This window comes from Trachemys scripta, chromosome 8, assembly GCF_013100865.1.
Source record: "Trachemys scripta elegans isolate TJP31775 chromosome 8, CAS_Tse_1.0, whole genome shotgun sequence".
Taxonomy (NCBI): domain Eukaryota; kingdom Metazoa; phylum Chordata; order Testudines; family Emydidae; genus Trachemys; species Trachemys scripta.
In genome coordinates this window covers 15,733,293-15,755,036 of record NC_048305.1, presented here as the reverse complement: position 1 = coordinate 15,755,036, position 21,744 = coordinate 15,733,293, and the positions used below count along the sequence as shown (strand labels likewise).

General features: G+C 45.9%; 1 protein-coding gene across 4 annotated transcripts in view; it reads left to right on the top strand.

Annotated features, from left to right (window-relative positions):
- The first annotated feature begins 1,980 nt into the window (after positions 1-1,980).
- The window catches only part of FGF1 (fibroblast growth factor 1), a 62,680-nt gene continuing 42,916 nt past the window's right edge, over positions 1,981-21,744 (top strand). The window contains exons 1-2 of one of the 4 annotated variants that reach the window (XR_004646858.1): positions 1,981-2,478; positions 6,177-6,390. The gene's annotated coding sequence lies outside the window, so the exon portion shown is untranslated. Of the gene's footprint in view, positions 2,479-5,848; positions 5,959-6,176; positions 6,391-21,744 lie in introns of those variants that run through there. The other 3 variants (XM_034779393.1, XM_034779391.1, XM_034779392.1) reach the window with 3 other exon arrangements.

Here is a 21,744-nt window from a genome sequence, read left to right as displayed (position 1 = left end):
CAAGCCAGTAACACATGGCAAACTTTTCCATATGTGCTTTAAAATCATCATTTTACACACCGTTTTTGGACTACAAAATATTGCCCATCTGTCAGCCCAAAATTTGCCTCTGAAATTGGGCATGATCACTATTGATTACACGATCTGATAGTGTATTAAACTGAGGTTTTAGGAAATCAGAGTCACGTTAGGAAAATGTTTAATAGATTCCCCTGCTACAGTTAAAAGTCAGAGGTGTTGCACCTGTGCACTGACAGGCTAGTTCAATGGGGCTCTGATCTCAGTTGGCAACAAATAAAAATACAAATAAAATAATCATAATAATAATTAATAATAATAAGCCCTGCCAGGCAAAAGGTTACTTTCTGAACAGAGATGCTGATATTTTAACCCCATTCACAGCTGCTATATATGCACCGCAGGCTTTAAACAGACAGTCCAGTCAAGTAGATTAAATGCTATACTGGACAAGTGCATTTCCCTGTTGTTACGTAAGGCATTGGCTAGCCTGCATCTTGAATTCTGTACTGGAGATAGAGTGGGACAGCGACTGCAGGAAAATACTGGGATATCTGCGTTCTTTTTACATTTTTGTCAATTACTTGCTGGATCACTTAGTCCCAAATGTTCAAAAGGGTCCACTTGGGGGCCTCAAGTTTCAGGCACTCTGCATGAGACACCTATAGGCTGATTTTCAGAATTGTTGAGGATTCACAAGTTTCAACTAAAGTCAATGGGGCCTGCAGTTGCTTGGCACCTCCAAAACCCACTCCACTCACTATCCCCAGAGCCCCTTACAGGGACGCTCTGCTCCTTCCTCACCACTACCCCGCTCACAGTCCCCTGAGCCCCTTACAGGGACTCTCTGCTCCCTCCTCTCCCCTCAGTCACTGCCCCCAGGGAATATGTGTGCATGAGCGATGGGTGGGGTCGGGGAGAGCGTGTGTGTATGGGAGGGGGTACAGGTGACAAGCTGTGACTTCTCCTCCTCTACTCCCTCCTCTGGAATTCCTGCTATTATGAGAGAGAGAGAGAGAGAGAGAGAGAGAGAGAGTATGTGTGTGTAGAAAGGGAGCAGGAACACGATGGTTAGGGAGAGTGGGGATGTGCAGAACAGGAGGAGGGAAGCCTAAATTCCCTTAAAATCTTCTAGAATGTGGGACGTTGAACATGGGCCCGACCCTCTCTTCACATTATTTGCTTTCCCACAGCTCCCCAACTCACCCTCCTCTTGTTCAGCTGTCAATGGGCCTGCGAGAGCAAGAGAGAAGCAATTCCACAAACACCATTGTCTTTCACAAACACACTATCTTTCAAAGCCTCCAACATCTGACAGGGCTTTGCCAACTCTGTGCTCTCTGAGTGACTGAACAGCTTTGCCTCCTACCGCTGGTATTCCGGGCAGGAAACAGGTAGGTTCACGGACTGAAGCAATGCAGCTTGTTAGACTGAAGGTGCCAGTGTTTGACAAGTTGTTGACCATTAGTCCTAATGGCCTGTTAGATATTTGCCTTTGGCTTCCGCACAGCATTCCTGTCATATCATTTACAAGAACTCAAGCAATCCTGCTTCATACTGAGGCCCTGCCGTATGCATAGTACATCGAGACTACAAAGCAAAACTGGTTTATAGTGTACTGGCAAATAAGGAAACTGCATGTGGAGGGAGAGCAAGTCCCATGTGAATTCAGGGCGATGTACAAATTGCAGTTCCACTCATCACAAACCATCTCTGACCACAGCGCAGCTGTTCGGGGAGAAAAATGGCTTTGCTGCTAGAGGGTTACACCAGACAATAGGAAAGAATCAGTGAGAACACCACACCTAACTGAGAAGCTTTTAAGCCCATCATCACGGCAGCTGTTCAAAGCTCCCTGGAGCCCTCCAAGCACATGGGGGAGGCAGACTGGATGAAATCCATGTCCTTTCACCTGGGCTCATGTCCAGCCCCAAAATAGCTCTTGTGCCAAGTCCAAAAAAAAGATCACATGAGAGGGGGGAAAAAGTAAAGCAAATGATTTTCCTTATTTTCTTAGCTTGTCCTACGTGGGTGCTAGTATAGAGACCTGAGCTTCCAGGGGCTTCACTACCTCAGGGTCCCACCTCAACCTGCTCAGTAATGGATGCCAGATTTTGACTGGGACCCGACAGCAATCTGGATTTGTTAGTGAGCTTGGTGATACTATTTTCACTTGGAGCCCTTTTTTGGTGAGCTTTTCTGTGTGTCTCTCCCTTCAGGATCCTCTTGGCCTTCAGTGAAGAAGACCAATTTGGGAAAGGGCCCCCCTGTCCCAACACAACACCTAACCGCCCCATAGGCAGGTCAACAGCATCGCCTCCTTTAGGGAAACTCTCTTCCTTAACTGTTGCAAGGAACTCCCTTCCTCCCACAGCTCCAGCCCTGTTGCTCCTACTTTTCAACAGTGTGTGCTGACCAGAGCAGAAAACAGCCTGAAAGCGCCTGAGCCTGAGAACCAAGGTGAGTGTTACAGGACCTCAGTCCCCTTAGGGGACTTCTGAACTCTTGGGTTCCCTACAGGGCATCCTGCGTTGGCACAACAGTGGGGAAGCTTCCCAGTAGTTTTGATGTTTGGTTCCCCCTCTCAGATTATCTGCAATGTGTTTTTTGTGATTTTTGAACTCTCACTGAAGCTGGGCTGGCTGTGTATTGCAGGGGGAACAATCAGGGTTTTTCTTGATCTCCGTGCTTCGAGTCCTGAGTCACATTTGCTCCGCTGCAGCAGAAAACTAGGATTTCTAAGGGGGCTGGGGCTTGATAAGGGGGATTTCTTCATTTCATTTTTGTTTCCAGGTTGTATTTGACTGAATTACACTTCCTGAGCCATTTGACCATTATAGCTCCAAGGAGAATATGAAGCCAAGCCCTATTACGTGGGGGACGTTGTATGTGTCATTTTAAACAGTTCTGCAGGAAACCTATGTTAGGTGAAATGGTTTCTGTTATTGCTTCTTCCTGGTTTTGTGTTGGGGGTGGGGAGGGAGAGAAAGCTAAGGGGTGGCAGAACCACATACCCCGTGTGTTTGTGTGAGAAAGAGAGAACAGGCAGTCACACCCACGGCTTCCTGGAGGGTGAAAGTGGATCTTTAGTTAAGTGTTTACTGTATTTCCAAAGAGCCCAATAAAAAAGTACAGTATTTATGGGGTGCAGAGAAGCGTCCATGTGGCTGAGCATGTCAGGAGGAGGGTTTATTACTGATGCCTAGGGCAGGAGTTAGCCACAGGGAAGGGTAAAAGAGTCCTGCAGTGCAGTGAGGGTTTTGCAATGTGTCGGAATAGAGGAGGCTGAGGGGAGTGATGCTAAATGTAAATTCTTTATGCACATGCACACATACACATGTGCAAACACACCCATGCTTTATGTACCTTGTGGTATAGACAGGTAGTAAGAAGGCAGTATAGAATGGGAGCTTTCTAATAGCTTAGGACAAGTTATTTCTGACCTTACTGACTGTCTGCCATTGATTGACAGTACACAGGCTGCTCGCTGTGCTCAGAGCTCTATGCTGGTGAATATTTGCCTGTCCTACACTGGTGCATGCTGTTGCTGTTTGCTGTTAAATGGCTGCTATATTCCACCCCAGAGATGGCTGTACTTCAGGAGTAGAGGAAATTAAGCCTGAATACAGTGTACAGAGTTAATAATATCTGCAAAACAATTTGGGATGAATAGTGCTGTACTACATTATTATTGTAGGGGCAGATCCAGAAGTTCTCACTCAGTCAAATCGCCCATTGTAGTCAAGGGGTATGGTAAGAACAGAGTAAAAGTTAAGAAAGGACTCCAGGATTTGGCAACAGTCCTAAGCGAATGAATCGTTTTCTTGTGTTAACCTGAGTAACTGCCTATGCTCTGCTACTGATAACACCTGTAAGATGAAGCTGAGAGCTGAAGAGATGAACAGATGCCAGGGCAGCGAAAGAAGGTTTGTACCATCTACATTCAGTGCTAATACATTTTTAAACAGCATTTAATTAAAACAGGTTAGCTAACATTTTTGTTAGTCTACAGAAAGGCATCAGTGTATTTCCAGCTAGGACTGGATTTCCAAATACTTAGGCCATGATCACACAAGGAATAAAGGTATATTTTAACCAGGTGTTGGCTAACAGTTGTTAACTAACACACACTGAAATCCTAGTGTAGGCAAAGCAAGGTGTAATTTTAACGTGTTAGTTGGTCAAAACCCCTTGACCAGCTAACCTGTTAAAACTACCGTTTGCCTTGGCTATAGTAGGATTTAAACATGTTAGCACACACATTTTCCCTAGGGGAGGGGAGGCCATAGAGAACAGCAGCTCTCATGGAATTTCCACTGGGGCCAGACATGCTAATGTTCTCCTGAGGAAGCTTATCCCCTTGGGACTTCCAGCCAAATTTGTTAGGCTAAAGAGCTTTAAAAAATACAGGGAAGCCTCAGAACTTCTGGATACTTCGCCAAGCTTCAACTCTCTTGAGGCCAACTTATCCCTAATCTATCCCAGTAGTATCATGGCAATGCCTCCATCACAACAGCACCTTCTTGCATAGACTCCCTTCCCAGTCTCTGTCACCTGTGCTGCTTGAAAACAAAGAAAGAGAAAACCCCACATTAGACACTGCACCACTGGGGAGTTCCTACCATTTGCAGTCCAGCTTCTCAATCAGACGTTGCTTCAGTCCCTGACTGAAGCAACATCTGATTCCAGTGAGACGGAGTGGCCTCCCTCTGGACCTGAGAGGGAGGAACCATTTCACTCCTTGTGGTGGGTGCAGCTAACTCAGCCCAACCCCCTCGCAGGAAGTGCAGGGGCAGGGTAGGAAGTATAAGAGTAGGGCCCGGCAACTCAGTTGTGAGCAGACCTGGGAAGGAGGCAGATGTCCCTACTAGACAGCTGAGCCCTTTGTGAGGGCCAGGACCAGCTTCAGAGCAGATCGGAGCCCTACTGGCCCAGGAGATGGCAGGACCCGGGGAAATACTGAAGGAAGCACCACCCAACTGTGAGCCAGAGCCTGGTGGTGGCGGCGGGATGCCAGGAGAGTCGGATAGGAAGTAGCCCAGGGAAACCAGATGTTGGTCCAGTTGAGTTGCCAGGATGTGAGGCAGTAATCTTACATTTCCCCACTGACCCGTGGTGGAATAACTCGCCACTGCGAGCATCCAGGGCTGGGACCTGGGTCCCCCTATATCTGTCGCTGACCCACACCTGGAGCTGGCTGCATATTCACCTAGGCCAGAAGGCCTGCACCTGACTGTTGTTGCTTGTCCCAGCCAGGAGGCTGAGGGCTGTCAACGGTTTGCTTGCTGTGCCCTGCCCAGAGTGCTGGAGCCAGCCATGAGGCTGTGGGTCAAAGACTGTGCAATTACTCCGGAGGCCTAAACCCTAGACATTTGGTGGGTACTCCAACCAGGGGCTGGAGCTATGAGCTGAAGGGCCGTGTGCTGGGTCCTCTGGAGGAGATTGGAAGTGTGGAGTGGGCAGGTCCGTGACCACAAACCAGGCCACACCAACAACATCTGGCCTTCCTCTGGACCCCAGAGGGAGGAACCATTACACACTCCAAAGTGCCTGTTTGGATGTGTGCATGGAGATAAATGAATCTGGAATTTGATAAAAGTTAGAACCTTGCCCTGGCTAAACAGCCAATAAAAGAATCAAATGCATAAAGGCATGAGGCAAAGAGCTGGGAAGAAAAAAAAAAAAGAAATAATCCTTTTCCTTCAGCAGTTTTTCTGATCCCACTTCACCACAATCTACTGTTTCCTTGGCAATGGAAGCCTCAAAATAAACAGAAGCCGTGAGGCTGTGTCCAGTAGTCCATTCAACCATCTGCCCAGAAGAAAACCTTTTTAACATGATTTACTTAAGTCCTGCTGCAGTGCTGGTTGCCTGCTGGCAGCTCTGCATGCAGATCAAACAGGTCGCTTGCACTTCTTTACTAGTCCTCTTGTCTGTCAGGTGATTGTCGCACATTTATTTTTAAGCTCTGTCATTGTGTGTGTGTGTGTGTGTGTGTGTCCGTTCGCCTATCAATACACAAGGCCCTGAGGCTGAAGAGTTAGAATAATCCAGCTGCCTCCAGTTCATACAGAGCTTTCTAGCTTCCCTGATAGTACCCTCTTTGGGATGATTTAAACAACCTGATGTGCATGTTGCGGCTTGTCACCTCTCCGCAGAGCTGCAGGAGCAAGGCAACAGGAAAATCCTCCGCACAGAGGGAGAACTGCAGCAGCAGCAGAGTGGAACTGCACAGGCGTCAAGCGGAGGTGAAACCTGCAGCATTGCTGACACTCCTTCTTTCCAGTGCGACAGCAGCAGTGTTTCCTGCCTAAGACGAACACAAGTCCCAGAGCTGCCAGCCACCCCTCTCTCAGGAGCACTGTGCTGCAGGTAAGCTACCACCATCCCATGTGAGAATCATAGACGAGGCTGCAGGTTGAGGATGCATAGTGATGTCTGTGTGGGTGTGTGTGTGAAGGGGACAAAGGGAAGAGATGGAGAACAGTTGCGGTAGATGATGCTGTGATTCCTGTAAGTGCTGCAGGCCCTCAGGAAGAATAACATCTGCAAATCTCCAGTGCTACAGCTAAATTTATACAATGGCAGAGATTGTGGCCCCCATCCTCCTCCTCCTCATACTTCACATTTTTATAGCACACATTCCATCGCAAAGCCTGACTACAGCCGGGAAGCATGCAGCCACCTCTGGAGGGAGGGAGCAGACAGCACACTCTACAGCACTGGGGCTGGGGGGATTCTAGTCAGGTATAGATGAGTAAACCGCTCCAGTGCTTACAACAAACATCCTGGGACCTTTAAAGGCCACTCAGATTAGACAGGACCGTGATCTCATCTGAACACCACACACCCAGTAAACCGCACGGAAGGCAATTTATCTAGCCCAGGAGGAGGGAAATTGATCCCATCAGACTACAAGTAGTTCCTGTGAGTCAGCCTATTTCAGCACTGATGCTTATACCAGGAAGTCATCATCTCCGATAACAAGGGTAGGGTGACCAGATGTCCCGATTTTATAGGGACAGTCCCGATTTTTGGGTCTTTTGCTTATATAGGCTCCTATTACCCCCCACCCCCGTACTGATTTTTCACACTTGCTGTCTGGTCACCCTAAACAAGGGCCAGGCTGAAGCATAAGAGAGGGATTCTCAAAAGTGCCTATGTGAGTAGGACCACACGCCCTCTTGAAAATCACCAGCACTTGTGCTCCTTACTCACATGAGCACTTTGAAAATCACAGCTGACTCTGTAGTGGGCAGGAGCCATCTGCCCCAGATGGGCAAAATGCTTCCTGGAGCTCTCATGGGCACAAGGGGGCAGGCCCTTTTCACCCTCTTTACATAGGAACTGCATGGGCTTCCCCTATGGCTGGTGTAATAAATGACCAGAGGCACCATTTCAGATCTTTTTTGGGGGGAATTTTAACCATGATTCCAGGGGCTACTTAGGCTCCTCTAGGTTGTTGTTGTTTTTTTTGTTTTTTGCTGATAATAACTTAGAAATTGGCTGACAGGAGCACTGTATCTAATTCTTATATAAAGAAAGAAAACTATATACACAAACACCCATTAAAGGTATATTTTAGGATTACTTGTAAGTGTAGAAGAGAAAACCATGTCTGAAAAGTGGAATTCTTCCAACCTCCAACCGTTTGTGTGTAGATGAGGGTTTGTTTCAACTCAAGAACTGATGAGGGTTTGTTTCAACTCAAGAACTGGCACCATAAGCTAATACATTTCCCACTGAAGTGAATAATACCATGAGGTGGTGGATTATGGGATTTGTAGGAACAGGCTGGGAAAAATCAGCAAGATGAACATTTACATGATTGCCAGATTTCTACTGCATTACTAGCTCAACGTCACTTAATAACTAGGCCCAAAATAGCCCTATTTATTGAAACAAAATTTTTTTTTAACATAGGCTATACCTTTAAAAAGAATCACTATGTAGAGTATAATTAAATGATTGATGTTAGTAGCATGGATCTATGATGAACAAGTTTTGTCCACCAAATCTTACAATTTGTTCAGATTGGCTTGGGTTTCTGTTCACGGAAAGGTTTATACAAATAGTTATGATAAATACAAAGGATTACGTTGGAAGGAGGTTCCTAGTGTGTTACTGTAAGGATTGGTGAGAGTAAATATCACCTCAATGAAATTCACAGATGGCACTCATGTTTGTGAGACTTTGCTACACCCTCCGAAATGTTAAAGAATTAGAATAACAGAAGATAAGAAATATTTATCAGCTGGAAGAGGAGAGACAGCTGCTTGAAGGCAGCAGTTCAGGGCCAGCAGCTCCTCAAAAGGTATCTGGGAAAAAGGTCCTAGAAAAGTGCAACCCCACTGTAGCGGGGTGGTCACCCCGCTCCGGCACTGAAGGGTTAAAAGCACTCCTAGAGAGGGCCTGGGCAGCAAAAAGCTAGGCTGATTGGGGGAAGCAGCCACAGCTGGGGCCACGCCCCAATCAGGCCACAGCTGGCCCTATAAAAGGGCTGTGAGTCAAGCGCTCAAGAGACTCTTGCTCCAGTTTTTGAGAGAGAAGGACCTGGCTGCCTGGGAGCTGAACAGGGTACCTGAGGTGGACCAGTGCTGGGGAAGGGCAGAGGGAGCTTGGAAGCTCCAGCCTAGCAAAGCCCCAGGCTGCAGGCCAAGATAAGGGCCCACAAAAGGGTACTAGGGCTGCAGAGGGGCAGCCCAGAGATAGGCAGAGGCAGCAGGACCTAGCCTCCTTGCTGATGATGAGTGGTTTATAGACTGCAGTCTGCCCCAGGGAGTTGGGGCTAAATGGTGGCAGTAGCCACCGAGGCAAGGTGGAGAAAGAGGGTTAGGGGTTCCCCTGGGTGGGGACCCAGATTGTGGGTTACTGCTGGGGCAGAACCCTGATGTAGAGGAGCACCTGGGTCCGGGAGGGACACAGGGCCAGCAGCAGGCAAGACACTGGCCTGCAGAGGGTGCTCTGGGCTGGAAGAGCTAATTCCCAGGACGACCAGCAGGAGGTGCCGTGCCGGTGAGTTGTCGCCCCGCAACACCCATTCTTGGGAGATTTGGTGAAATCCAGGCATTCACAGAGGAATCCGTGTTTCTGCATCACAGCCTATGGACCTAACCTGACCCAAAGCCCACTGTAGGCAAAGGAAAGACTCCCACAGACAAGTGAGACTAAACAGTAGAATAACTGGCCACACTAGGGTACTGCCATTCACTATAAAATGAGAGAGTTGGAAAAAAGTTGGGAACATTTTAAGTGTAATTTAAACAATATTTTTGGTGGCAGCAGCTCCTGCTTGTTTCTTCAGTGCAGGGAAAGATTACAGGTGGTCATCCACTCTGCCGCACTGCTCTTGCAGCCTGAAACTTCCAGCTGAGCTGGCTGTGAGGATAATTATCCCCTGAATGTGCCTCAGGCAGCAGCCCTGAGTCACAAGGGGTTGCTCCTGCCTTTTTAACATGTCAGCTTGTGAAGGTGAGGGGCAGATCATGATGCAATCTGCAGCAAGCATCTTCAGACCTTCCTGCCACCACTCCCTCAGGGTGTTTTGTTTAAGGAATGAAAAAAATGCTGCAGAGGCTCCCAGCTCTGCTATTGGCTCTGCCAGATACTCCTCTGCATTCTTGTTAGCTGAGCAAATAGGCCAGTCAGGGGAAGGGAGAGAGGAGCGAGTGGCTCCCAGCAGGTGGTACAAAACTTGGGCTGGCAGGGGGGCAGGAGCCCCCTTACATGGCACTCCTGGATTCTGCCCCTGTCCATTCATTTCTGAGCAGCCGGGGCCCTTGGGCGTGCTACCAGGCAGCAGTCACTATACTCCAGAGTGCGCAGGGGCTGGATCTATGGCCAACTTCTACAGAGTGGGGGTGGGCTGAGGGAGGTTCACTTGTGCAGCTGTGCAGGGGCTGGCCACAATTAATAGCATTAATTAATTACTGTTTAATAATTAACACTGCGAAGGGTTTTCTAATGTCAGGCCCTAAGTTCCAGGAGGGAGGCAGGAGGACGTGAGCAAGAGTCTGGGGTGGGAGCAGAAAGGCCATGGAATATGAGGTGAAGAGAGAACATGGGCAAAGTCCCAGCGTAACACAGAAGAGATGACAGGGCTGGACAAAATAGAGCAGTGGAACTGGGACAGAGGCAGGAGGAGCAGGGAGGAGATACTTACTACTCATCAAGGGAAGGGGAGATGAGAAGCAAGAGAATGAAAATAGTGGAGTGAAGTGAGAGGAAAATAAAGTGGAGATGGATAGAATGTGACAGAGCTGGCGGGGGGGAAGAAAGGAAAACGGAGAGAGACTAGTTTACGGCAAGTGAGTTTGACAGTTTGTCTCTGCACTTCCCTGGAAGAGACTCCTGTCTCTGCATGTTTTGTGATGAGATGGGGTGGCTGTTTGGCACACAGAGGTTGTTGACAAATATTGCAGGCTGCTCTGGATTCAGTAGTTAAGTAAATAGGGGAAAGGGCAAAGAAAATAACAAGCTTCGCCAGAACGCACACTACACCCGCCTGCAAGTGGGGACTTAGCTGCTGGAGAAATGTTCCTTGAAACACTTTTCCCCCGGTGTTAGGAACTCCAGTCCAAGGAGCTGGGCTCTACTTTTCCTGCAACAGAAAGGGGCTGATGGTGGCAAAAAGATTCCTCCCTCCTCCATTCTTTTGTTGCTAAAATCCATTAAATTTGGGCTGCAGGGCCCCCTAAAAATGATCTTGTTGGCCCTTCCCAAACTCCTAAGGCCAAGCCAGACCAAGCTGCATCAGCGCAATGAGACAAAACAAAAAAAAAAATGGTTTCGCCAATTGTGCTTCATCAGAGCAACCTGGGTAGCCTGGAAGCCTAATAACCCTTGGAAGGGTCGCCTATGAGAAGCACGCAGAATCTACAGAAATATCTGTGCAAACAAAGGTATAAAGTTTAATTGGTTTCAAAGGGCAAGACTCTGCTTGGTGATGATAAGGCAGCACAATTGTTAACTGTTTTCCCTGTAATACTGGGTTAGTTCCTCTTCCTCCAGCCACATAAATTATGATTCAGCCGTTCAGAATACAGACTGAATACGTGGCGTGGATTAAACCTAAATCGACTCTGGATCCACCAAACTCTCCGGCCAAACATATAACTTTGAAGTCTCCTGGACAGACTTTTTTTCCCAGCCTCACCCCTGCCCATGGGATAGAGTCTCCCTCCCATCCTCTCTAAATGGACTCTGGCCTGCCTCCTGCTCTTCCTCCCAAATGAAGGAGTTCAGCAAACAGCTGGCTCCATTTTCTTCCATTTCTTTATTCCATATCAGGAAGGCGATGATTTAGTCATGGGTATTTGTAGTAAAAGTCATGGACAGGTCACATGGCCCGTGACCTGTCCATGACTTATACTATAATACCCATGACTAAATCTTGGGGTGGCCGCTGCTGTAGGGGGCGCACCGCAGGGGATCACTGCTCGGTGGGGGCTGGGGCCAGCTGCACCAACGGCCGGGGGGCTGCCGGAGTGGCCACTGCTTGGATGGTCACCGTGGCAAGCTGCTCCGGGCCACCCGAGCAGCGGCTGGCCTTAGGGCCACTCCAGCAGCTGCCAGTGCAGCGGGCTGCGGGGCCACCCAAGCGGCTGGCTGCAGAGCTGCTCCAGCAGTGGCCGGTGTGGCTGTCCCCGGGGCCACCTGAGCAGCTGCCATTATATGTCACATTCTGTCCTTATGTTAACGTTAACAGTGTTTTTAATGGTCTATCCAAGTCTTTATCCAGTGCCCATACCATGATATCTGAGTGGCCTTGAAATTGCAACCTCTTGTACTGCAGGGATTCAAACCCACTGTTGCCCTGCTGTTACCCTTTGATATTTCGTATTTATGATTTTACTCCCAAGCTGGCATCCCCAGAATAACAAGAGAGCAAATCAGTCAGCACTGGGCCACTAGTCACAGGACCACTGAGAAGAGCTGAGAGGGATAAACAGAACTTGCCTCTGAATGCAATGTTTTAAAAGGATTAAGTCAACCATTGCTAATACTACTTGTCTGTGTGAAGCAGTGTGTGTTTAATTGGAACCTCCAGCATTCAGACTCCGGCTGTCTCTGCTTTATTTGAGTTTGGCACTGAATGCCCTGGGGTAAAATTGCCTTTCCGGTAATGCACACGGCACAGTCTGCTGTTCCCCGTTAAACCAAATGCTGTGTCTAGCTTTGTGCTGAAATCACATAGCTGGGCTACCCTGGCTGATGCCTGCATTCCTCCCACCCACACCCGACTGCTCCTGGGTTATTAGTGTGTGCTACGTGAGCTACCTCTAAAGTGTCATGTCCTGCTGTGTTGCAATAGACTCCCTCACACTGGATGCAGAACTAAGCAGAGTTAATGGTAGATGAAACACGTGGTGATACTGGGTCTGCTGGATAGCTCAGGGGAGTGCTATTGGGGCATGGAGCTGGTCACCTTTAGAGCACGTGTTCCAGAGCAGTTGTTACCCTGATGGTTATTTGCTTTCATCATCTACCAAATGTGGTGGGCTCTGTCAAGACATAGTGGATAAGCATCTGTACCACAACTGGTCTCTTGGTAGAAGGGCTAACAACTGAATGGATCTGGAATGGAAACTATCCTTCTTTGGGGGCGGGAGGAAGGGGGCTGTCAGTCTTGTCAATTAAGATTGTCAGCTCTTTGTGGCAGGAACTCTCTCTCCTTAGGTGTTTGTTCACTACCTACCACTATGGGGCCCCAATCGCAGTTGTGGCCTCTCGGTACCACCCTAATACAAATAATTACTTCCCCAAAGTTTGTGGGTGTTCAGACCTGCTGGTTTGGGTCAGACCTCTCTCTAATCTCCACCCTTCCTCACAGCCTCACTTGCTTTGCAACCCCCCACCCGCTCCAGAAAGAGGCACATCTTTTATTTTTATTTTTATTTTTTTTACTGTGAGTTCCTGTGGAATTCTGTAATTGTGTGCGGTGATTAGAAGAAAAATATTAAAATAACATCAAAGACCCCAAAGCAGTCACCATGTGGTGGGAGGATGCAGTGGTTGCACAGCATATAGCAGTTCAGAAACAATTGAGACTCTTGGCCAGCTGAATCTTCAGGGGTTAGTATGTAATTACCCAAATTACCTAAATTTGGAATTTCATCAAGGTACCACTGAGCCTAACACCCCCACCCTTATGAAAAATGCTCTAAGACCTGTTATTACCACAAGTGGTCAGGACCTAAGGTTTGTCTCATTTAGAAGCGTCCCTGGGCAGTTAGCACATCTGCTATGAAGGCTTTCCTCCAACTCTTTCCAACACCCACAAACGCTCGAGAGGGATAGTATGCTATAGTGATGCCAGACTCAGGAGAAAACAGCTCTCCCGTGATAGTCTCGTTTCCTGATAAATGGAAATAATACCATAATATCTGTTCCTATAACACACACATGTTCCCATGAATTTGTTCTATATAAACCATTTCCTCCTCTTGATTCATTCACACTTCATACAGCAGCTGTATTGAAATTCAGGGATATCATTGCAAATGCATCTCACACTGAAAGTTTTCCTGGAGCTCTTTTACTAGGTGGAGAGCCATCCTTATGCCATTCATTAAGGCAAACTGGAAGACCTGAGTGCAGAGTTCTGGGATTCTTCTGCAACAGTTGATGTCATCGCTGACACCTAAAACTGAGGGAGGAGTGCACAAGGATGGCAACTCCTATTATTGGCAAACATCACACCATGAACTTGTGGCTTGACCAGTCCGGTGGGTATGGGAAGATCTGAATCTCAACAGTTTAGGTTTTAAAAGGGACTGTGCATACAAGTTATACCCCACCCATCTATTCTGTTAAGGAAAAAGGAACTTAATTCAATTTTTTAAAGAGAAGCTTTCAGTTCATCTTTAAGCTCTGGTGTAATGGTTCGAGTGTTATGAAAGATACCCCTTCACCCTCCTATTGCAGTCGGATCAACACCCTGGGTTTGTTTAGGAGGCCTGTGTTTCAAGGACATAGGGGTAGCATGACTTTCTCTGGGGCCCACATTTTGAATGTATCTGCGGTGATTTACTTTACCCCTCAAAAGGACTCCTAATAAATAATTTCACACTGCCAGTTTTCAACTAGAGCCTGGTTTACGGTCTCAGAGGGATTATGCAGCACACCAGAAATATGACTTTAGAAGCTGGCTCTCCTCATGTATTTTAAATGTTTCACTGGATGTGGCACGTACGGATAGACTAATGGGGTACAGTGGAACCTGTACAAGAGGTCACCCACCCTGATTAGGCAACTTCCTGTCTTCAGAGACCACCCCACAGCACCCCCAAATGGACTGAGTACAACTCTGCTCTATCTTTATTAGCCGCCCACCTCTACTAAACAACTTATTTGTCTTGCAGTGTGGGGCCTTATTGTGCTGTACAAACACAAAGGAAACCAAACCCCCTCAAAGGGCTTCCAGTCTCATTTGCACATTTATGTTATCCTATGGGAAAGCAAGCATCATAAAATTACACCCGTTGCATATAGTAAAATTTCCCAACATAAGTTATGCATGAATCTAAACCTATGGTTTGGTGTGGGATAAGTAAGCACCTGATTGTGCAGCCCAATTGTCCAAATGGCTGGAGGGTCAGACCTACCAAGGTGTCAGTCAGTAAAGCTCCATTTAACCTCTGAGAAGACAATGTCACCGGAAGCAGAAAGGCTTTGTGGCAAGATTTCCACTGCTTCTAGACAGGCTGGAAGTAGCACACAGAAAAAGAGTCTCATGTGGACTCTTCGCCCTATTGTGGATTAAACCCACAAGTGCAGAAGCCTCAAGAAAAAGAAAAACAACATTTACTAAATTTTAGAAGAAATGTTTCAAACCTCAAAAAAAAAAAAAAAAAAACCACTTTGCATTTTGAGGGCTGGGTGCTGGTTTCCCTTTGGTCCAATGAGTCTTATTTTATCTGAACCAGTCAATTCATGTATAATATTACTATTATTATTAAATATTTGGCATCTTCAAGTATGTTGGGCTGGGGAATCCTAGCATGTTTGGCCAAATTCAGGCATATGCATGCTGAAGAATAAAAATTAGTCAGGGGAGCATTGAGAACTCTCAAGGCAGACAAAAGTGAGTAATACTCTGCCTTCCAGCCTGGACAGAGAGCTCAAAGGGGAGGATGGGTGCAGCCCTACAATGAGTTTTACTATGCAAGTTAAAAATAAAAATATCACGGAAAGGCAGAGGCGTGAATCGTTTGTTTCTACCAGATTCTATATAAATGTAAATGGCACACAGTGAAACCCCTCTGTCAGTCTGCAAGCACAGAATGTCCAGCTGGCAGGGGAGTGAGACTGGAAACCGGACCACATACAGCTTATAATTAAGATATTAAACTAAAAATCAGTTATTGCTTCCTAGCTAAAAAGTTGACTTTCGAGTTTAATTATTCCTCTAAAGATAGGCTTATTTATTATGTACATTTGTTTTGCAGTTGAAGATTGTGATGTCTCTTTAAAAATGCTCTTCCTGCATATTTTTCCTTGTGCAAATAATACAGGCTTCTTGAGAAAGGGATAAAAGTAGTTTGGTTGGATCTCTGTGTGACGGGTTGGACACTCCCCCCCCCCCCCACACACACACACTTCTGGGATACCACCTGATGTACTGGGATTTCACTGAGCCTGCCTGCTTCACTAGCCTGGGCTCCCTCTCCCTGTTTTGCTGAATTAGGCTCTCCGGCCTCTGGCAGCACACACACAGGTAGGGACGCACCAGCTGTAGAATCACACAGAGTCTGCAAACAGCTCTCTATGAGAAGACTCAGCCAGGAAATCGCCCAGCGCTCAAGTGCAGTTCCTCTCTAGAAAGTGCATCCAAAATAGTATTGTCTTGCGCTGTAGAGAAATCTATACAATCTAAGCTCATAAATTTGTCCCCTCCCTCAATGTGGAGGAAGATATGCACAACTTCTTGCCCCCCCAGTTAGAAATTGCACAAACTGGGATTAATAATTAAAAAAAAACAAGTTTATTAACTATAAAAGGCAGATTTTAAGTGTTTATAAGGGACAGCAAACAGAACAAAGCACAGCAAATAAAACAAAACACGCATACTACGCTTAAGATCTTAAAGAGACTGGTTTCAAGAAGTAATTTCTCACCCTAAATGTTGTTTTAGGCAAGTTGCAGAGTTTCTGTAGCTTCGAGGTCCAGTTATTTCTCTTTACAGACTAGACTCCTGTCTTAGTCTGGACTCAGCCCTTGCCTTTCCCACCACTCAGTTCCTTTGTCTCTTCAGGTACTTTCAGCAGTCTTTCTTCTTGGGCAGGAAGGCAATGGAGAAGAGTCCTGTTTGCCTTACTCTCCAGCCGTAAATAAGATTTACATAAGGCGGGAATCTTTTGTTTCCCAGTCTTGATCTCTACTTTAGATGGTGTTTAGTACCAGGTGACAGGAGCACCTGACCTAGTAGTGTCACAGCTACATCGCAGGATGCTCTCAGGAAGGAGAGAGATTAGTATCTTTAAAGTCTTATTGTTTCTTCCTAATGGCCCATCAAGGTTGATGGCCTGCTGTCTGGGGGGTGTTTCATTAGTTTCAATAGTTGTTATTGTTACATAGTCAATATTCCTAACTTTAGATATGGAAATAATACATTCATACAAATGGGATAATCACATTCAGTAAATTATAACCTTTCCAATCAGACCCTACAAGACCCATCTTGCATAAAATATATCTGTTATGCCATCTCCATATCAAAAGCATATTTCCATAACAAATATGAGGTGTAACTTCACACTCTGCATATAAGAAGAACCCAATCCAACTCCCACTGAGTTCAGTTAGACCTGGATTCAGCCCAAAGTGTGTCAATCCCTACATGAGATAGGCAAAGTGACATCTTCTAAAATGACTCAAATTTCTTTAGAAAGGACTGTATTTCCCTCTTATAATGAGCCCGCTCTTACAGCAGAGGAATGGAATTCCCCAAGTCTACATTTCCCACTCAGCATGGTGCATTCATTTAAATACAAATATATTCCTTGCTTTAGCACAGGCAATATTTAACCACCAGTTCTGATGATTTCTCCTACCACAGATCACCAGCAGAACTGGAGTCTGGTGTTTACTGTGGTGTACATTGCCCACACTCTCATTTTGGGGAAAGAACATTCATCAGCTTGCGGCATCATAATCCACTCATTAGAACAGGAGACTGGGAGTGAGGCGAGCAGGGTTGTGTTCCCAGGTCTGCCACTGCCTCACCGTGTGACACTGAACACATCATGTAACCTTTCTGTGTCTCAATTTTCCGATCCATAAAACAAAGATAATCCTCACATTTACGATCATGGGAGTATAAAGTGTTATATTTGATTATATATTTTTATTCACTGACTTGGGTGCCAAAGAGTAACCAAACCTTTCTGAATGAGTGTTTGTAATCTGCTTTTAGTCCATATCAAGTATTCTAAGTGAGATACAAGCAAATCCCTCATGACTATAATCACTATAGAATTTGTGACCTTACCTTAGTCAAACACGTACTCCTGATTACTGTCTGATTTAGAGCGCGCATTGCTACCTAAACTGCATCAGAGGTGTCAAGTTTGAAAAGTTACATTTGCTGCAGGTTTTAAACCTCCAAGATGGGTGGGAAGAGGAAACAGCTTTTCTCCAGAGCAGTTCAAGACTGCACTAGTCCAAAGTGCCGTAGGCCAGAATTGAGGTGTATTGGCAGAGCTCTGCGTGTGAGTTTACACAGCACCTGTCAGCACTGAGTTTGGCTACCAGGCATTGCTTTCCATCCTCCTTTTTCATGAGCATTAGAACTCATTCACAGATGTTAGCAGAAACGAAAATATTAGTAAAGCAAACATGGTGTGAAATGAGTGTCTGTGACTGGCCAGCCCTGGAATCTGAAGTCTTCACAGAACATATACAGCACAGGAAGTGACATTCCAAACATTGCCCCATGGACATGACACAGCCCCCCCGGCCCCTCCCGTAGAGCTGAGAAGGAAGTGTTATCCCCATTGGTGAAATGGGGAACTAAAGGCAGAGAGAGTTTAAATGACTAGTCCAAGGTCACGTAAGAAGTCTGACAGAGATGGAAACTGAGCCCCAATCTCCTGGCTCCCGGCCAAAGCCTCAGATGCAAGATTATCCTTCCAAGTTCATCTCTGGATCAGAACTTTGTCGCTCAGGACACGCTGTCGCCAGAGATAAGCCTCAGAACAGATGTCTGATGGGGTCTGTGTGTGTTTAAGTTTGAGAGAGAGAGAGAAATTCAGAGCCCTGAGAGACCACTATTAACATGTAGCATTTATATTATACTTTACATCATCTGAAAGCTGTGCAAACCTCACAGTAACCCTAACTAGCTGTAAGTTTATTTGAAATTTTCAAACAAGAAGAGTTTGTTAAGGAAGCATAAGCAAATTAAATTGGGTACACAGAAGGTTTTCCTTTCCCCGGAGGATGAAGAATATTCCTCAGACTAAAACAGTCTGCAAGCTCTGCCACATAGCCATCCACCTATCAGAACGAGGTGGGGCCTTTGACTGGCTGGTTGTCTAGAGAAGGGATGTCTAGAGACACTTGGTGTTATCCAATCATGTCACAAGGCAAAAAGCAAACTGCCCCACCCCAGGCTAGGGAAACTACTTATTGGCTGTAACTTTCACCTTAGCTCAGCTCCCAAACACACTCATATTAGCCTTTCCCTAACTGAGAATATATTTTCCAAAGAACGGACAGAGAAGTCCACTTCTGTGGACCTTGCACATTGCTGCAAAGTGGGATGACACTGGAGTCAATGGAGCTATAAGCCATACTGTATATTGCACCAGGGTCCAGTGATTAATGAATGGGGACATTTTTGTAAGAGTAAATTTTTGAAAGTGCATCTAAGTAAAGATTAGAATTTGGGCTGAAAGTCTGTGGGTTTTTTTTATTTTCTACAAACCCGAATATCCACCCATGGTAGACATCTGTCTGCATAGAGGTGCATGTGTGTGTTTTTTTTAAACCAGCACAGAACTAGGAGACAGGAATCGCTGCACTGTAATCACTCCTCTGCAATCACAGCTCTGCCACTGACTTTCTGTGTGGCATTGGGCAAGACTGCTAACCTTGCCTCAGTGACTCCATCTGTTAAATGGAGAAGATACCTGTTAGATAGAGTACTTCACAATAGTGTTAGTTAATATTGTTGACCCTAGTTCCAACACCAGTATGTCTATTCTAATGCAGGTGTCACATCTTTCAGTGGTAGCCAGATGCCAGGGCTGTGCAGGTCAGCTTCCCAGTGGAAGAGAATTCTGAAATATTCTAAGTGTAATTTGCTTTATTTACACATGTACAACAGTCCTGAAATTAGATGGTCAAACAGCATGCAGGCAATCCCTTCTTTCAGGAATCTCAGCCCAGCAGCAATGCTTAGTTCCCAGGGAATAATTCTGCCTCAAAACCGGACTAATCAGAGACCATGGCAGAGAGAAAATTCTCCTGCAATGCACACAGCAACCTATACCCAGAACCCTGTATAATCAAGAAATGACAACCACAACCAATATGTCTTCCAAGACTAAAAACTTGCTCACATGCTAAGACAAACAACTCGTGAAACTCTGTAACAGCATCATCTGGTGATGTCTCAGTTTCTCCATCCATTAAACAAGGTAGATAACTATTAGGTACAGTACCTCATGGTAGTGTTGTGCAGCATAGTTAATTAATTATCAGAGGGGTAGCCGTGTTAGTCTGTATCTGTAAAAAGCAACAAAGAGTCCTGTGGCACCTTATAGACTAACAGACATATTGGAACATAAGCTTTCGTGGGTGAATACCCACTTTGTCAGACGCATGCGAAGTGGGTATTCACCCACGAAAGCTTATGCTCCAATACGTCTGTTAATCTATAAGGTGCCACAGGACTCTTTGTTGCTTTTTATAGTTAGTTAATATTTATAAAGCCCTTTAAAGATGCAAATAGCTATATGCAGTCAGTGTTAAGTATTATTTTATCACCGTGTACCAGCTTAACAGAAGCTTGCAGTCCAGTTTGAGAGTCTGGCCTGTGTCCTTTTGGTTTAACAAGGTGGCAAAACACACTTTTCTAAGTCTTATCTATTAAAAAAAAAAAGTAATATTTGAAACTTCCTTGCCCTCCTGTTTGCTTTCTCCATTTAGCTTTAACAAAACTTGATGCTTTTCTGAGTACAGTGGTGTTATCCAAGCTCCCCCTCAATTTGTGCCCTGCCTTTCTTGGCTCCAGACACGACTGTTTTTGTAAAGAGTAAGTGAGATGATTCCAAGTCTGCTCCAGGCCTCCTGAAGAGCTTTCAGCAGAAACAGGACAGAGGTGGGAAGAAGAGCAGACAGACCGGAGAATAGCATGAAGGTAGGAGAACAGAAATGGTGACTGGGTCATTGCATGGCAAGACCAACACAACAGTCTAGCCTGCTCACTGTATGTGTGAACGAGGCATCCGCTCAAAGAAATTAGTGGTTGGTAACTGCAGAAGAAGTAAAAGAAAAGCCTTCTTCATGTAGCAAATCTGTGGAACTCGGTGTCTGCTGGGAGTCACTTAGTCAGATACTGTGGATGGGTTTAAGATAGTGACCTGAAGTTATTCACCCTAGCAATTGTTATTATTACTTCCTTTCAATTTAAACATCATACAAGATGCTTATCCCAATCTCTATGCTTCTTGACCTCCATTATAACTCCAATTTAAAGTGCTAAAAGCGGAAAATCGGCAGCAAGTTCTCTCCTCCTCCTCCATCACAACATAAAAGAGCCAGTCAGCAAGAAACAAGGGAATTACCCTGTTGAGTTTTCCAGGCTAAGCTCATGGTAATGAAATCTCATGCTTCAGTGCATAAGATGATTGTCACAAGGGTCAGGAAGGGACTGGCACAATTGGTCAGGCACATTGTGGAGGCGGAGAGAGGGAGAAACTGGTGAAAGTCTGACAGCTGTCATCTTGGGAATCAGGGACCTACAGGCTAAAAACATGAGGCTTACAGAGTTAGAGTCAGGCTCCGTAGCTGGGGACTGTAATAGACTCATGTCCTCTATGGATCAGGTATAGAGGGAGACATATAACATGCCCCTGAGCAGTGAGTTATAAAGGTGGGTACTATGTAGTCTCATCAGAAGAACAGACAGCTCTCTTTAAGAGACATAAACCTTAAAAAAATATTGCTGAGGAAATTAACACAAGAACAGACAAAATCAAGGAAAGAAATGATCAACTCCAAAAAAGGAGGAAGTGGAGTTTGCAGTAGAGAGAGATCTGGTCTGCAGAAATTTGGATCTGACCTTCTCCAAGGACTGGGAGTATTTGGATCCTGAGATTTCATTTAGTACCACCTTTAGTTTGTAGCTTCAGGTATATGCTGCTGTGTGACCTGATCCAGCAAGCATCCAAGACAAGAGAGGCAGGCAGTCGAACAAACACCCAGTAGATCTTAGAGCTTGGGTTCAGCTGTTTCTCTTGGCTGTGTAGGGTAGCGAGCAAGAGGCTGATTTTTTTTTATTGGCAGTTTATAGCTCTGCCCTGCCTGTTTGCCACTGAGCCAGTTAGGTGGCTGTTTTATTTAACTTGCCATTTCCACCCTCTTGGAATAGGGAAGCTTGTGATGAGATGGCTGGCCTGTACAGTCAGCAGACATGCCACAAGCTCTTATTCTAAACATGAGTAATTGGAGTCTAATGGCTAATCCTCATGACAAAGATTAGAAAAGAAGCAAAAAAGG